Source organism: Trachemys scripta, chromosome 5 (assembly GCF_013100865.1).
Source record: "Trachemys scripta elegans isolate TJP31775 chromosome 5, CAS_Tse_1.0, whole genome shotgun sequence".
In the NCBI taxonomy this organism is placed as follows: domain Eukaryota; kingdom Metazoa; phylum Chordata; order Testudines; family Emydidae; genus Trachemys; species Trachemys scripta.
In genome coordinates, this window is record NC_048302.1 from 29,400,339 (window position 1) to 29,416,774 (window position 16,436).

At 41.4% G+C, this 16,436-nt stretch overlaps 1 protein-coding gene across 2 annotated transcripts in view; it reads left to right on the plus strand.

Moving 5' to 3' along the window:
* The first annotated feature begins 1,559 nt into the window (after positions 1-1,559).
* The window catches only part of TET2 (tet methylcytosine dioxygenase 2), a 90,618-nt gene continuing 75,741 nt past the window's right edge, over positions 1,560-16,436 (plus strand). For both annotated transcript variants that reach the window (XM_034770829.1, XM_034770830.1), the window contains exon 1: positions 1,560-1,866. The gene's annotated coding sequence lies outside the window, so the exon portion shown is untranslated. The remainder of the gene's footprint in view (positions 1,867-16,436) is intronic.

The following is a 16,436-nucleotide window of genomic DNA, read 5'->3' on the forward strand; positions in this document are numbered from 1 at the left end:
TGGGAGGGGGCTACCCCCGGGGCCTGAGCGGAAGCGACAATGAGCAAAGGAGAAGGAGGCGTGGATACGGAGACCAGGGAGTCAGAGTTGCCAGTGGTAATGGGGCCGGCACCCTCCCAGATCTCGGGGATCCCCAGAACCCCTCCATGCTGGGTTCCAGATGTGCCCCATTGCCTGGCAGAGGAAACCTCGGACCCACTGAGGAATAACGTACCAGGTACTGGGCCCCCTGATGGCACCAGGAAGGATCCCTCAAGTTCCTTTCCATCACACACCACTGGTGGCAGCTGGATTTGCACCTGCCGGTGGAACTAGAGAATGTGGCGGAGGGCGGGGTCCTTGCAGCCCAACAGGAGAGGGCTGATGACAGATTAAGGCTTCCCCAAGGTAGAGAGGAAGGGCAACATGGCAGCACTGTGGAGGAAGGGTGGGACAGAGGTGAAAATCACCCATACACCCAGGTCTTCCAGGGGTTCAAGGGGAACATAGATGCCCCCACCGCAAGGCCCTTCTTCTCTGCCTCCTGGGCAGCAGCTTCCAATGCCAGGAAGAAGACAACCTTCCTGTACATCTTGGAGGTTGCCACAATGGCTGTGGGCCCCACCACCCATGCCAATGCCCCCATGTATGTCTCCCTGTGGGACAAGGCAGACACCAGGAGGCAATGGACGCCATGCTTCCTGGTCAGGGTGGGAAAAGGGCCCCAGCCACCAGAGATGGAACTAGGGCAGAGGCAGATGACAGGGCGGTGGGCAGAAGGACTGTGGCCACCTGGGCGTACGCTCTGGGGGCTGGAGGATAGGTGCCCCCAGAGCTGATGGAGGGAATAGCCGAGGGAAAGGAAGCCGTGGCCAAAAGCGGGGCCGCTGCGGGGGGAGCGATCCCTGCTACGGGGAGCTTTGCCTTCCAGGCAGAGCTCTTGCCCATCTTCTTCCCCTGGCCCTTTCTTCTGGCTGAGGAGCTCCCTTGAGTGTGGTAGAGGTGGAAGCCGTGGCAGCAGCGGAGTCCCTACTCGTGACCGCTGCTGCCAGTGTCCCAGTGGGGGCGCTGGCAATGGACCCAGCAGCAGCAGTCAAAGTGGTAGCCGCACGGATGGATGGGGGAGTAAGCTGGGGAGGGCACGGCATCAATTGGAGGGGGGCACCTCCTGCACTCTCCCCTGTCATCCAAGGAGAAGGGACAGGAGCAGGAGCTAACATCAGAGATGGGGGAGCAGATAACCACTCCTCCCCCGTAGGCTGCAGGCAGGGGAGCAGGGTGCCAACGGGGGTGGGGGCATCATAGGGGTGCCAAATAAGGCTTGGGGGAGGGGCGCGATCCCTAGCACAGGGCAGGGGTGCCAGCTCCTCTGGCTGCACTGGGTTGGAAAGGGGCTGTCAATGAACAGGGGAATCAACAACAAAAAGAAGCACCCAGAGAGAGAGAGAGAGAGAGAGAGAGAGCGCGAACCATCCAGGCCCTTCTCTTTTCGGACTCCACTCCATAGCTTTAGGGCAGCCCTGTCCTGTCCTGCTCGTCCATTGTACAGCCCCCAAAACATTGCCAGGCTTTGTGTGGGAAGCCTCGGGAGGGATTGCTAGCGCCCGAGCGAGCCAGGAGGTGTGGTGCCGCAGCAGCACCCACGGCGCGGCGGAGCCAGTTCACATGCGAGTCACGCCCGCTGCCGGGAGCCGGGGAACAGCAACACTGGGGCTTCACCAAGTGATGAGAACAGACGTCAAAGGGGCCTTATGAATATTGATGTGGAGGCTCGGGTTGCTTTCGTAAAGGAGCAGAAGGAAGCAAGATGGCTGCCCTTTAGGATTTGTTAGCAAGGGGAGCAGGCTGCATTTGCTGGATTGCTGCAAGGCTGAGGGACATAAAGAGGTCAGAGCGGTTCTCTTAATGCCACGAAACTCTCCCTTTCCTTCAGCGGGGCTTGGCTAGCGTGCTGCTGGGGGCTGGGATGCCGGGCTCCGCTGCCTGATCTACAAGTAGAAAGAGGGGAAGGAAATTTTTCTGAAGCTTCTCCAACATGGCTGACAAATATAGTTTTAAAAATGTTTAAAAACTAGTGAGCTGGTAGCTTTCCTCCGCTGGGTTGGGCTGCTGCTCTCACCCCAAACTTTGCTTTTCAGCTCTTCTCAGCACCTCGGACTGGCCGGTGTATTTATTTCGTTTTGTAATGCAGGGACGTGTGTTCATCGTGTCTTTTTTTTTTTTTTAAAGACTTCATGATTCTTATGATCAGTTGTTGCCCCACTTTCCTCCCTTTCAGTGGGTTTCCTTCTTTTCCTGCGCCGAGTCTGTCACTGCATTTTATTGTGTTCTTTAAAGAGCCCCGGGAGGTGTTTTAAAACTGCGGTGGATTCCGGTTTTCTTTTTCCACTTCAGGAGGATTTTTCTGATTGAATATGATAGTTGGTGGGATTGTCTGCATCTAGCTTTCATGTATTGTTGTTTTATTTAATGCAAAAGGGGTGTCTGGTGCTATGGGGGAGAACGGGGGAGCAGGAGAGGAATAGTTTCTTTGGACAAAAAGATAACTCTTCCTTTCTGATAAAGATAGATCCGGTGCCTACAGCCTGGGCGTTCGGGCTAGTTTGGGGGAATATCTGTGAGATAATTTGTACGTGGAAAGTCTGTTTTCTGGCTTTGTGCTTCTCATGAATCAGCTTTCATTGGGTTTGCTGGTGAATGACAGACAGACACAAAGGCAAGCGCAGTCAAAGGGGGAGAAGAGGGGAGAAGGATTGTGGAGTTTAAGGACTACAAGGTCAGGGGCACTGAAGGAAAAAAAACCCAATCCTAGGGGGAGAAAGAGAGACATGGAGAAGAGATTTGTAGCAAGGCCTTACTTTTTCTTGATGATCTTTGTCATCCTTGTTAAATCTTGTGATCTAGGCGACTTACACAATGTGACTAAAAAAAATGCTTTATAATGCACATTAGTTTAAAAATGCCTTTAGCCAGGTAAGGCACGTACCTACAGTCTGATGGGGAAAAAATCCAAAACATATGATTTTCAGACCTGACATCACTAGATCCTGATATTGTGTTTTTATTAGCATTAAACCATTCCTCTAGCCTTTGCAGTCATTTTCATACCCTTGGTAAAAAGGAGGCTTTTTTGCTTGCTCTTTGATTCTTGGAAATTCAGCTAGTCCTTGTTCTGCTTAGCAGTTTTCCTTTTCAAAGTGTGAAGTGGGGGAGAAAAGTGATGTGGTATAGTAGGCTTCCACTGAAATGTTTCAACCAAAGGTCTCATTATGAGATTATTTTCCATGATGGAGAGTATGCAAATGAACACTGTGATAGAACTACATGATAAGCAACTGAGAAAAGGAACAGTGAATAGCAGTGTGGTTGTATAATTTTTCTTAAAACCAGAAATGTAGGAATTTCAGAGATGAGGAATCATTAGCCTCAGTAAAAGCAGGTGAGTGGGTGTTGTTTACTGGCTAATGAGGCCATTATATTTGTATTATAATGGCAGGTTGACTTACTGCAGTGGAAGGGATAACATGTATATTCATTTGTGTATTTGCATGTGTATTCCATGATGACACTTGTATTGGAGGCTGTGAATTGCAAAATAGGGCATGTTTGTAAAAGAAATTCAATGGAGAGGTGTTAACAGTCAAGAGTCATGAATAAGTTTCAGTTAGAAGGTGATGTGGATGATCAAAAGGTGAAGAAACCCACACCACAAAGCATACACAACCCTTTTAAATTACACCCCAAAAACTATTTGTTGAACATTTCACTTGTAAATCATTCTTCTACTTATCTTTGAGGAGTTAGGCAAATTTGCTTTAAACAGTGAATGTCCATCACATGAGCTGTTTTTGCAGATTAAAGGGACACTTTACTCATGTCTCCAGAAGATAAGCACAGTTCATTGGCCAGTCCTTATGGCTACTTACCCATTAAAAAAATAAAACCATCATTGTATTTCCCCATCTTAAATAACACATATCACCCAATAAATAAACAGAAGTGGCAACCCATTTTGTTGTTTATACATTACTATTTGTAAATCATGTTGCATGTATAACCCATCTAATGTCATAAAGAAACACTTCCTTTCAGCTCTTCATTTCTCAGACCTGTAATATTTTAATGTGCTCTCTTCTCTTCTTGAAAGCTTTCTACCATTGTGGATTATTTCCCTTCACTTCTGTGTTACTAAAGTTATCTAATTTTCAAATGATTGCGCAAAATTAAACATTAATAGCCCAGAGAGTCTTGATCAATCTGAGTTGACAGTTGAATATATTCCTACTCCGTCAAGCAAATAAAGCTTTTCCCGTTATTTTGTGTAGTCCATTATAATAATATGCAGCAGCTACATACAGGTACTATTAAGTGTATCATATAGTTTATGCTGTTGTTAGCACTGTTACCTTTTACTTGTTCTACAGGAAAGTAACAATTTGGAGCCAAATAGTTCTCCAATGGGCAATACATTGACTCTCTTCCTTAGTTGCTCAGGAAATATAATGTAGTACCAAAGAAACCCTGTCAGAGAAGTCCATGCAAAACTTTAAATCCAGCAGCTGGGCTAGGGGAAATTTAGTGATTAGTTCGTTGAATTAGTTCTTTATTTTCTTGTTCTTCATTGCATGTGAACAATCTTTCAGTGGAAAACAATTTTGTTTGGAGAGGAGTTCCTCAGAATTATCTCAGTGGTTCCAAGGACCTCTGAGATTAGTTGTGTGTGTTACCCCTTTTAGAACCTTTCACATACTGAACTAATCATTAATAAATATTGGCAAGAAGGGGTGGAAGGGAAGGGAGGCATTTTCGTTACTTAGATTCATAAATCTGCCAAATTGTTGTTAATAGTAAGACTTTTGAACTAGGACTTTGGCATTGTATTGGTTCCTGGCCAAGAGCCAGGAGAACTGGTATTGTTTTGATATAGTGCGCATGGTCCTAGACTTTGGCATGTCAACATTGTTTAAAGAACAAGGAATGTGTGCCTTCCGAGGCATTGTTATGACAGACAGGTTTCCAAGATCTCTCGTTGTCACTGGTACTACATTAGGTAACAGAAATAGATGGCCATAAATGTCTGGTTTCAGTGTGACGACTCTGGGCACTTTCAGAATTACTCTCCTACCCACAGAACTGGAATTTTCAGCTGCCACAACTAGAAGGGGCCATTTTCCCTTACTCTGAGCAGTTGCCATAAGATGTACTACAGCTCCTGGGACTTATCCCCCTACCTGATCATTTACAAATACTAGTGACATCTAAATGGCCCTAAAAACAAAACAGGTTTCAAAATAAATGTGCTCAGATTTTCAGTGGATGTTTACTGGTAGTGCTAATGTTACCAAAATGTTCTGGGAGCTATGGGGAATGTTTCATGTTTGATTTCTTCTAAATTATTTTTGTTTAAATAGCAGCAGAATCGTTTTCTAATAGAGTGCCTAAATAGTCACTTTAAATAATTTGTTCAGTTAAAGGCTAAGTGGTATATTTTTTTGTTTTTACAAAAGCAAAGAGGATCTCTTATTAAAGCATGTATTTTTCAAGCTGAAACTTTGGATGAGCTCAAATTCTGGCTTATCAAACTAACCCTCTTCCGCTATCATTTGACTGCCACACAGTAGCATTAAGTGTGGTAGTAGCAGCAAAGCCAACAGCACCGAAACTTCTTGCAAGCCAGCTTTACAATTGGAACCCTAAAGTGGTTGAATAAAGTTGCCAAGTTTCAAGTAAAGTTGGTGGTTATCTTGGAAACTGCTGCAGAACACAACCACAAGTGATTTCGCCAAATAATATACAGTATTTACGTAGTCCAGCTCTCCAATTTGTTGTTAAGGCACTCTGCCAGCAATCAGTGTTGTGACATCATTTAGAAAGGCTGTGTGCTTGATCCGCTGATTCTGAAATGGAATGGGATGTACTATGATTCAAAAGGGGAGGGGAAATAAAAGACTATAGTGAACCAGAGATAAAGCATATGACTGCATCATGGCTGGAAGCCAAATGGGAATTATGTGCATCAATCATTTTCAGCATCATTCTGATCCTGTACAGCACGTTACAGCAAACACCCACCTATCCATTTAACTTGTTTCTGGAAGAAATGTCCTTTTATACACTGAATGAGTTTGGTGAGAACTGGACAAACTATCACGGCTTGATTTAGTATGTTTTTCAGATTCAGTGAGTGCATATTTAACTTACCTAGTATACTGCAGACACAAAGAACTAGAACGTACCACAAGTAATGGTCTTCTCAGTGGCCCATGTGGGTGGAGATGGGGTAAGAGATTGGATATCAGAAAGATGACCGTGTTGAGTCAATTATACCTCTACCTCAATATAATGCTGTCCTTGGGAGCCAAAAAAAATCTTACCGTGTTATAGGTGAAACCGCGTTATATCGAACTTGCTTCGATCCGCTGGAGTGCGCAGCCCTGCCCCCCTGGAGCACTGCTTTACTGTGTTATATCAGAATTCGTGTTATATCGGGTCGCTTTATATCAGGTTAGAGGTGTACCATAGTCCGAGGGAATTGCTCAATGCATACAGATATCTGAGGTCAAGTAAGGAGAATATGAACTTGAAATATCAACTGGGCTAATCCCAAGGGTAATCAATGACCTGCTGACTAGAAATAAAGGATTGTTCAGTTTCAAAAGATTGGACATGGGTCTTGTGGTGTGAGGATAGGCAAGTGAAGGAGGGCAGAGGAAAAAAAAAGTTTCTTAAAGTTTTGATTTCTTTCAAAGACCTTCCAAATGACCTGAACTCAGTTTTTAAGGTGGAAGAGAAGAGATACTTAGTTTGGCTCACATTTTAAAAAACTGCACTGATTTAAAAGAGGAAGAAAGCCTAACCAATCACTCATAACGAAGAATTTTAAACTTTAAACCTTTAAAATGGACCTAAGTGTGATGCTTTACAGCTCCCTTTAACATACAGTTCTTTAACACAGACTTGGGTGTTCTGAGGCAACATCTAGATTTGTTCCTTTCAAAGTCTGGCACATACTTCTTTCCATGCATTTTCCAAAAACTTATCAATCCAAACAGACTTCAGGGCCTTCTTGAAAAAAGTGTTCTGCGGGGATGTGAATTCGGAGTTAAAAATTCAGATGCTATGTTGTAGCAGTGTGTGGAATGGCCACCATGGCAAGGCCTTCTGTACTACTCGTGCAAGAAATCCCAGCAAAGTCCAGACACAAGTAATGGTTTGCAGAATTGGGCCTTCAGCTTGATCTTATATATAAAGAAAAATCATTTCATTTCCATTGCCCCATGTGCAAAGTAACAGGCCTGTCATATGCTCAGGTTTAGCAGGAAACTAAAATTAAGCACCTTAAATGGTATTTCAACATTTTCAGAAGTGTATTAGTGTGTGCTTTAAGAGGGCACCTCCATGTACTGATACCATAGAAATGTAATGCATGGAAGGTGTACTTACTTCGTAGACTTTGTTCAAGAGCAAAGAAATGAGTAAAATGTCCATAATGAGATATAAATTAATGCTTTCTCAGTTCGCCACTGCAGTGTCTTACACCTCCACTTACTGGAAAATCTTTCTGGATTTTTACTATCAAAAGCCTATTTTGCACATTAGGGCACTTCGGTTTTGGGTGGGCGCCTCAGAAGTGCCTAGCTAAAATAGTGAGCTAGGGAGGCTGAGTTTACAAAAACTCTACTGCGCATGGGACAAGTGTTCTGTGGTCTTCTTGTGTGAGGTAAAAAAAGAGTGAGGAGGTGAGTGCGTTAGATAACTTTACAAAGTGGACTTTAATAAGGAGCTCAACAAGACAGTTTTTCCACATATACAGGTCAGACATCTTAAAGTTTTTAAAATAACTAAGTTGATGTAATCTAATTGTAAGAAAAAGTATCTTTCTTGTACAATACCACTACTAAGCTTGCATCATTTTAGAAACCAGCATGAGACCTTGAAAATTTGTGCTTCACCAGAGAAACATCCTAGAGGACTCTTCAAGTTTAAACATGAATTTTTCATTGGCATGTAAGAAAAGGATAATTACCTCAATATTGCCTATGTATTCTTTACTGTGCACATGAAACACATTATACTTACTATTATATTTTGGTTCTTAAGATTAAAATGACTTGTCCCCTTATAACGCTTAAGCACTCGAGTTCTGTCTGTCTTCCAAATGTTTTGGCATGAGACACTATAAGTAGAATAATGGATACTGATTTGGCTTCAATGCAATAACATTGATGCCACGGTTTACCAGGTGAGTACGTGTTTAAAGTCAGGATGATGGCTCTCCATGTGATTGTGTGCACATGGTTTTAGTGTTTACAAACACTATCCCAGAATTCCTAGTAACTGCCCTGGCATAGTTAGTGAGTGCAGATCAGAGGGAACGTCCTTGCTTCTCATAGGGAAACAATGATTGTGAATTTTGGGATCTGCGGGGGCAGAGGGGGAATGCAATAGGTTAGTTTTGGCTGAACTTTTTGCATTTTTTGTTACGTTAGCGACTTTGTCAAATAATGCTTTTTTTCCCCCCTTGTCCTGATTGCATTCATGCTCTGCAAGCACACTTGCTTGGGGTTGACTGATACTTAGATTCACGAGGGGTTAAATAAATGTTGATATGAGGCTACTTTTTTCTTTCCTCTTCTTTGAAGATTGCATCACCAAAAGCTTTCACCACAAGCTGCTTTTAACAATACAAGGATCCCACAGTAAATTATATTTTCTTCCTTAATTTGAAATTACTCATCGCTTCAATACCGTAACGATCCCATCTTTACTGAACAAAAATGAAATCCTCAATCATAGCAACTTTATAAATAAAATCAATTTTTTTGGACGGAGTTATTACTTAATGAGACATGTTGACACACACAGAGGCGTTATTGTTGCGAAAGCGAATACCACTGTAAGTCAAGTTTCAGTTCTCAATAAAGCATAAGAAGCTCTGTAGACATCTCCCTATTTGTTCAACAAAAGAACAATGCCAATCTGTTTCAAAGGAGGTGGTAATCATTTTGTTGATTTGCCAGGCTGGTTACCGGAAGAGCAGATGAAAATAAATCTGTTGTAAGTACCCCAACTGACAATTTAGTTCATACTTCATTGTGAATTTGACAAAAAGTTGTCAAACAGGTTATGATATAAGGAAGAGTAGAGAGGCATTTTGGCTACACCATGCATATTGTTAGACCTTTTTGGCTGAGGTTCCTAATGTATTATTCATCCTGAAAATATTAGCTTTAGCTTAAAGCGGGGTTTTAGTCTTTGCTGTCTGATAAAATTCTAAAGCCTTTACAACCACTTTCCACAGGCATGTACTCGGGGAGCGGCAATGCATATCGCATGCTTTGGGAAATGAATCCAGGGTACGTGGTTATTTTCTTGTGGACAGGAAAGCAATTGATGCTTGAACCTACAGCAGAATCCTTCTGCATATTTTGATTTCATCCAGATGAGTCTGGGTATTACTGTCATAAAACAGACTGTGTATAATAATCCATGTGCCGTGTTATATGCATTTCTGTTGCTATTTAGTGACATGTCCTTATTTGTTTCATGTTGCTTCCATCTTGCATTAATTTAATTACAGTGGTTGTGCTTTACCATTACATACTGATGGGTTCTTTTTGATCTATCACTTCATTTCCTTGGCGCAGTTGTCTGTATAACATCCAACTTCTGGTTCTATTTCATTCAAACTCTTCACAATGAGTGAAGAGGGGCTTGTCTTGTTTTCTTTTTGGAGTTTTTCTTGAGCCAAGATTAGTTTCGCAGCAGCTTAGTAGAAAAGTAAGGAAGACAGGAGTAAAGGTAATGGAGGAGAGCAGATGTTAGAAAATGGCTCTTCTGAGCTTGCATTGCCTTTTTATTCCTCCTCTTGGGCCACCGGTGCAGAGAGAGTCAAAAAAGAGTACACAATGTTAATACTGGGCCTGATCTTGATATTAGAGGGCATTGCCCTTGACTTTAAGGCCTAATCCAGTTCCATTATTACTGGCGTTCTTTCCCTAGTTAGCATTAGAGGAAGCAACTACTCCTGGATCACACCCGTCTTTCTTGCTCCTGCTACTTCTTTTTTTAATCTTTGTTTAATCTGTGTGTTCTTTCAGTACCCTTTCATTTTTGTTTGAAGTCTCATACTTTGAAGTTTATACCATTTTTATACATGCTAGAGTACACACAGCTCTTTCAGCTGTTATGTAAGCAAAAAGAAAAGAATGACTGCATATTTCTTCTTGTGTAAAAATTGCTTTACTTCCCTTTGTGTGGCAACGACTACTGTGAGGAAAATGTTCTGTTATTGCACTAAAACCAGAAGTTGCTCTCTCCCCTCCACCCCCCGCCACCCAAAAAAAAAAGTCACAGAATCATGACAGCCTGTAAGTTTTAAAATACATGCAGAATTTAGAGCAAATGCACTTCCACTCTTGAAAGGGAACCTGCAAAAGATTAAAATAAATTGGACTTTGCCTTTCCCTTGGTCCTAATTAGTATATTAAAGAAGGCCTGAAAAATGTTTCTTTAAATTAACTAAGTTTTTGTTGTGTTTTTTCTTGCTATTTTTAAAAACATCAGAAATTCAGATCTTGTCTGTCAAGAAAGCTAAAGGAGTTATTGAAATGACAACATCACGAAAGTCAAAAAAGTGAAAGCTGAGTAATTGAGAGGGAAAGGGATTATAAATTAGGCTGTTTTTTAACACCTATTTAACTTGTATGACTAAGACATTTTGGGGAAAGGAAGTCTTTGTTAAATGGTCAGCACTCTGCCCATTATATTGATGTGTGCGAGCACGGACTGCATTTCCTCAGAGACATCCAGGAGGTCAACCACCAAAAATAGGAAAGATCAGACTTGCTTTGCTCCTCTTTAGGAATATCAGTGAGAGTGAACAAAATAAAACCCTTTGCAGGCCACCATACATCCTGAAAAGGTAAAAAGTTAAAAAAAAAAATTGTACCCTTTTTATTTGTATATCACCTTGGTCATAGTAAGGAAGATTTTTGGAGAGGGGGAGGGAATGAGGAAAGAAGAGCAAATCATGAACAGCACCTAATGATGTCCAGATAATGGGAAGGGACACCTTCAACTTAACCGTATTTTTGTATTTGACAGCACTCTGTGGCAATTCTTCTGTCTCCTGTGTATAGTCAGGCTGTGATCCTGCAGATTACTCTGTGCTAGCAAACCATGCTGCTTACATAGAACCCCATTGGCTTCAGAGGGGCTCCACAGGGACAAAAGGGCCTGTGCGCACAGAGCAGCTTGGAGAATTCAGGCATTATTTAGTCAGCTTCTTATATTCTTCGGCAATGGGGGCAGGGGTGGGAGGAAAAAATGTTATTTTGTTTTTGGTTAAAAAAGGGGGGGGAAATGCAGCTGTTAAACCATGAAAATGGGCAGAAGGACTCCGGGGCAGGTGCAGTAGCTGAAACTACTTGTAATACTTTTAAAAATTTGACTAGATTTCAAGTTAATGATTTCTCTTTAAAAATAAACCCTGTAACTAATGGGGATTGGGAAGAAACTTTCCCTGTGGACAGGTTGGTATATAACTACCTACTGCAATTGTTTTTCTGATTTTTAAATCTTCCTCTGGAGCATCTGGTATAGAATACTAAAGGGTCAGACACCAGATATTGGAGTAGATGGATCACTGGCCTAATTTGGTAGTGGCAGTCCTGATGTTCTTAAATATAAGCAGAATGGATAGTGATTGACTATTTATTATTTGTATTCTAGTAGCACCTTGGGCTCCGATCAAGGACCAGGGTCCCCTTGTGCCCAGAGCCTTCCAAACATAAAATAAGGCAGTCCCTGCCCCACCTAATGCGGCAAAGTAGATTGTCAAAAAGTAAGACGGTGACAGTGAAAAATGATAAGAGTAGTAGTAGATTGCTTTCAGAACTCAACAACAGAAGCATTGCTACAGAGGGAGACTCAGACAATCCCTTTCTTGAATAATTTTCAAAACAAAGTAAAATTACTTGATGTTTGTAATACAAGAGGCCTAGAAATCCCAACCAACATCACAAAAGAAAGTTTCTGTCTTAAAATGTTAACATTATGAATAGACAAGACAGACAAAAAGTGGGAGGAAGGGATACAATTAATAGGCAATGGTTGGGACCCAAGGTACAGATATGTTAAGGCACTGATGCAAAGCGACATTGAAGCCAGCGAGAGTCTTTCCATTCACTTCAGTAATCTTTGGATCAAACTCTAAATGGCTTACCCAAGTACACACAGGAAGTTTGTGGCAGAGATGGAACAGAACCCTGAGTCCCAGTGCCTTAACCCTCTTTCCTGTCCAAGCAGACTTTAACAGATAACTGGCTGCTCTTACTGAGATAACAGAAGTAGCAATGTTAGGAAATGGAAACTAGAAGCAGAAACAAATGGCTTTTCACTTATTTCCAAGGCAAATTTTTGTTAGTGTTTTCTGTCCATGAACGAGTACAACCTCCTTTGGTGAACAAGTTCTGTGGTTTTAAGCTAGCACCACTCAAACAAAATTATGCAAGTTGTATTTAAATATCATTTTTCATTTGGAGGAGGGGTCGCTGATGACTATTACTTTGATGGCAAAATAGCTAAAACAACCCCTTCAGGTGAAATGGGGATAATGGAAGGGGGGAGGGAGAGGAAAGGAAACTATCACAATTTCACTGCCAATACCAGTTCTTCTGCACACCTCTAACAAAAAAAAAAGCTCTCTCAATGAGCTAATTAGAGTTTAAAATAGCATGTTGTGTCAGCTAATTGCAGTGTATGGGAGAGGGGTGTATAGTGTCAGCTCAGTGAGCAAGGTACTCCGATAATTCCCATTAACCTTTAATGCCCTAAATCCTCCCATCAAGATGAGCTCTCCCACAGTCTGCAAACTGTTCCCATGAATTTGCTCAAAGCTACCATGTGAATGACATTATGACTTGGCTTATCAATTTTAAGGCCAAGTGGAGCTCATGAACCCTCACACAAATGTCATACATAGCAGCTGAGCTCATCAAAAGAGCAAGTTCCATTTGTTGTCAAAAATGTTCCCTGTTGCAGGAGGTAGTGTACACACAGATCTGGTTAGGAGTGAGAGGAGGGTTCTGTAACATAATCCTAAAAGCACTAATGGCCTTTAAATGTCATCTGTTATTTCTGAAACCTGAATCAAACAGGGTAAATTTTTCTCTCTCTCTTCATTCCACTGATCTTTCACATTGATACTTGGCTCTTTCTTTAGTTTTTATTTGGGAATATCCCTGCTCTGTGAAATCTTGGCTAATCTAATCTGTAAACTTCAGTTTGCAGTGCATTTATGCGAGGCTGTACCAGGAATTATGGTATATTATAATTAATCTTGAAATGTATTCTAAAGCAAAATAAAAATGGATCCTGTTTCTTCAGGGTTTAAACAATTTTCATATAGAGACCGAGTTTCCTATAGTTAGTGCTACAAATGTTGTCCAAGGCAACGGTCACCAGAGTATAGGGATTTTTTTTTTTTTTTTTTGGTCATATTTAGGGATCCAGTTCTGCTGTCAACACCTTTGGAAAGAGATTGAGAGAAACACACTTAAACTTTTCTCTCCCTTGCTTCCACACTGTTTCTTTTCATTAAGAGTTTTCAGATCCAGTGAGACTCGAGTCACCACGTGGGTTGCGCGCACATGGCTGCACTGTTTACAAACATGGTCCCAGAATTCCCAGGGCTGTTATGTAACAGTCGGGAGAGTGCAATATTTCAAGCGTCAGCTGTGTTAGCTGAGATTCCCAAAATCCATATTTCCAGTCCAGGTTTCCAATTACTGATAGCCACAATTGCAAATTACAGGGCTCACTGGTCAGGGTATTTCATGAACAAATTCTGTTCTAATCTCCCTTGTGTTACGATTAAGCAATATTCAGCACTAGAGCTTAGAACAAGGTCGTCTGCGGTGAACTAAAAATAGAATTTTTCTTGCTAGACAGAGAACTGGAGCTGGACAGCGCTAGTTGAACTTGCGTATGATAGCGAATAAAATTCTCTTCTGCTTGCCACAAAGGCTACTAGGAATTCCGGTAACATTTACTATTTGGCGAGATTTCAAAAACATTCTAAAACCAATGGATACTTTTTCTCATTTCCATTTAATTAGCAAACTGGGGAGCGTTTTCTATTCAGGCTCAAGTGATGAGCCTCAGCAAAATGTAAATAGTTTGGAGCCGCTAATATTTGATGCTAACATTTGATGCCACAGTCCCATTATTGCTAGGAGAGAAATGCCATCATCTTGGTTTATTTTAGCAGGCCATTGGAATATAGCACACAAGAGGTTTAAATAGCTGTGTGTCACTGGATTAAATTGCCTCCTGTAGCCTAGGCAGAAAAGACAAAGCACTCTTATTCCCAGTCACTCAGCTAAAATTGTATTGACTTTTTGAAGCTCTCCTTAGGAGTTTACAGTTCAAGGACTCATTTATCTACTGTACCTTGCATTAAGATAACAAGATATAACTACTCAGGAAAATAAACAAAAAAAAATTCACTTTTTTTGTACTCTTCCCCCCCCCCCCTTGTTTTGGTTTGGGGCGTGATTTATTTATCTTTCTTCCTTCCCCTCACACCCACAGAAGCTTAAATGTCCTGGGAAGTGCAAACTCAGCAGGGATTGGTAACAGTTTAACTCTTTGTCCTATTCTCAGTTCTCATAGCAAAGGTCAACAGCAAATGAGATTCACAGCTGCACTTGAAACAGAATCACTATAGATGGGCAGGGACACTACTTATTTTCCCCCCCTTTTCCTGCAGTATTTATTGGAACACATGGTTAGGGCCCAAGAAACTTTCTTTGGGTGGCTGTAATTGCTAATCTTGTGTTAAGAGGAAATGAAAGACTTGTGACTTTTATTTGTACCGGTCATATCTATAGCTTTTTGCAACTTCTGCTGATAAACAGAAATAATTTTGAGGCTACTTCCTCAAACGCCTGAACTGTGGTCTTAATTTCAACAGCATAGAGCCAGCAATATACTACAGACTTGGTATCTGTGTTATGTGTGTCCAAAATTGATTTGGAAATTCTGGCTACGCGCCCTTTCAAAATCATGAATGTTGGGGGATTTGGGATAGTGTGTGTGGAGGGAGGGTATTTTGTTTTTTCAAAGGGCTGTATTACAGGGACCCACAAGCTCAAAGTTTTATTGTCTTTCTGGGAGCAGAAATAAGTATTTCTTAGGTTTTCAAGGAAAATAACGAAATACACAGCACTGTTAATTTGTTTACATCTGAGGAGGGGGCCTGTCTTGACACAAACAAATGTAACATATGTTCACGTGTGCTGTATGCAAGCAAAAAATTCACTTTCCCCTTCAAATAACCTCCTGCTCTGCTTCACGCGGCTGCAGTGGGACTACACTGAAGAGAGAGTTAAAGAGAGTTAGTTGGCTTAGTTACATTAGTATTGGCGCCAGGGTTTACCTCTCAAGTAGGAGTTCCAGGTCATTCTGATGCCTCGCCACGTGGCCGCGCGCACATGGTTACAGTGTTTACAAACATGATCCCAGAATTCGTAAGGTCTGTTATGAAACAGCCAGCAAGTGCCGTATCTCGCAAGCTATGGTGACCTGTATTGTGAGTGCTGGAGAGAATATTGAGACACTTGTACAAAACACAAACTGGAGAACACATTGGACGTTTGAGCAGATAATTTTACTTCTGAGTTGTTTGGAAATATCACTGCCATCAGAAGGGAATTTTCCACTGTAGATTTAAAATAGCAGATATTAACTAGTACCAGTGAGTAAGTGTTTTAGAAAGGCAGGGTAAAAGTGACTGTGTTCTTAAGCATCGTAATTTTGTTTCTTAACCAAACTAACTCAGAAAGTATTTTTAAAAGACACAAAGCAATGTAAAGCTATTGTCACACTCTCTCATTGCATAAAAAAAATGAACACTGTGTGATCTTGTGACCCCAGTCTCCCAGTTCCTTTTTATTCCTTATTAAAACATTTCCTCAGACATTTTGTGCATGTTCTGTAGAAAACTTCCTGCTTTAAAATTCAATTGTGGAAAGATGAAAAATCTCAGTACTCTAAAGTAACGTACCTGGTGTGCAGAATAGGAATACTGCTTAAGGACTCAATTGTAAGTTCACCAAGAAGCTTGGAAAAAGGGTGCTGCATAGTCATGTTGCCCCAGGAACAAACCAAGAATCAGAATTAATTTACTGCATGCTCCATATTCTGTTGCAGTGAAGTTCACTGATATTTGGGTACATTAAATATGCCAAAGTTAACTTTAAAAAACGGTTTAAGTTCCATTAAGGCAATAGTCTTGCTAGAAATTAGCAGTTCACTAGAAACTGCAAGCAAACCATCAGAAAATTAACTTTTGACATAGATTCCACTGATGGGTTGGAGGATCTAGAAAATACATCATTTAGGAGAAGATGCTATTTTGTATTTTGAAAAAAGAACCATAAATGTGACAAGTT